The sequence below is a fragment of the Mandrillus leucophaeus genome, unplaced genomic scaffold, assembly GCF_000951045.1.
Source record: "Mandrillus leucophaeus isolate KB7577 unplaced genomic scaffold, Mleu.le_1.0 Scaffold67, whole genome shotgun sequence".
Taxonomy (NCBI): Eukaryota; Metazoa; Chordata; class Mammalia; order Primates; family Cercopithecidae; genus Mandrillus; species Mandrillus leucophaeus.
The window spans coordinates 5455888-5457946 of record NW_012107252.1 but is presented as its reverse complement, the minus strand read 5'-3'; positions in this window follow the sequence as shown (position 1 = coordinate 5457946).

Here is a 2059-nt window from a genome sequence, read left to right as displayed (position 1 = left end):
GGGAATTGGAACTAAACGATGAATCAAATGACTCAGATGAGGAAATGACTGCAGTAGCCTAACGGTCTTCACTTGAATTCAAAATGAATAATTTGAGAGCTTCAAATTACATTCATTGATTACGGTATATAATCATCAAGATACAAGAATTTGATGTTGACATTCTCTTATACGATGAGAGTTTCATTTGCAGTTTCGAAAATGGTGTTAAGATTTTTTTTTTTTTAAAGACGGAGTCTTGCACTGTCACCTGGGCTGGAGTGCAGTGGTAACATCTCGGCTCACTGCAACCTCCACCTGCCAGGTTCAAGCAATTCTCCTGCCTAAGCCTCCCAGGTTGCTGGGATTACAGGCACCCACCACCACACCCAACTAATTTGTTTTGTGTTTTTTTAGTAGAGACAGCATTTCACCATATTGGCCAGGCTGGTCTCGAACTTCTGACCTCGTGATTCACCCGCCTCAGACTCCCAAAGTGCTGGAATTACAGGCGTGAGCCACCACACCTGGCCTATGACATTTACTTTAAAATGAAGATTGCTTTTCATTTACATTAAGTTGCTAAAATAGATAGATATGATCTGCAAAAGTTGTTTAATCTTTTTCATCTGAATTTCAGGCCGGGAGGGAGCCATATAACTAAGGACAGAAAATGTTTTGTTTTTCTTGTATATTTACAATCACCTAATTTCACATTTTGTGAAATGGACAGTAACCTGTTTCCTAAAAGATTCCTGTGGGTACTTTTTGGGCTGTGATAATAGCAAAATTGTCTTTCAGTAATAATGTCAAATTAATCCTTCTTTTAAACATTAAACCTATTTTCCTTTCTTTACAACATAAGGGAAAATGTGATAAGAAATTTGTATACACTGGTGGATTATAGACTATTATTTATCTTTTGAACCAGAGTTAAATGGTTAAAAAAAAATCCGTGATGATTGTTATTATCTCCCACAATTAATTTATCTTTTGAAATGGGGCCCAGGCTGGACTTGGTGGCTCATGCCTGTAATCCCAGCACTTTAGGAGGCCAAGGTGGGCAGATCACGAGGTCAGGAGATCAAGACCATCCTGGCTAACACAGTGAAACCCCATCTCTACTAAAAATACAAAAACTTAGCCAGGCATGGTGGGGGGCGCCTGTAGTCCCAGCTACTCAGGAGGCTGAGGTGGGAGAATGGTGTGAACCTGGGAGGCGGAGCTTGCAGTGAGCCAGATCACACCACTGCACTCCAGCCTGGGCAACGGAGCGAGACTCCATCTCAAAAAAAGAAAAAGAGGATAAAGAATTTCAGTTTAGCTCCTTTTAACTGTATATTATTTTTTGCTTTTTTATTGTGAAAAGTGATAGGTTTTATTTGTGGAGAGAGAACTAAAGATTAGAGAACCAGTGATTTTAATTATGTTACTATTTCCTCTAAGAGACAAATTAAATTGACATACAATTCAGTATTTTCAGTATCATGAAAAACATGAATGTTGTACAATGTTCTCCCTCAAAAAACTTGTTAAATGCAAGTATCCTTAATATGTTTTTAAAAGAGCACAATGCAGGTGTATTTGAGTCTTTTCAAGAAAATAATAAAAACATGAATGCTGTATTAGGTTAACTGGATATCAACTAAGTCTTGTTAACAATTTAAAGTATCATAACTTTTTTTAACCTCTGAAAATTAAAAATAAAATTTATTTCTGCAATTTCAAAAAAGGAAAAGGAAAAAAACAAAAAGACTAGCTCTGACAATTTTTGTACAAGAGTAAAAACAAAACCTGTACTTACAACTTTTTACTGGTGGTTTAATAATGCCATTCTCCTTGACATACATGACACCTTACCAAAAACTTGCATAAACATTCTCCCACGTATTCTAACCATCAACAAATTCAGTAAGAGCTCTTTCTGTAACCTCAACTGCTATGGTATGAATGTTCCCCAAAATCCATGTGCTGGAAATGTAATTCCCAATGCGACAGTGGTGGGAGGTTGGGCCTTTTGAGAGGTGTTTAGGTCGTGAAAGCTCTGTTCTCACGAATGGATTAACGTCACTACAAAAAG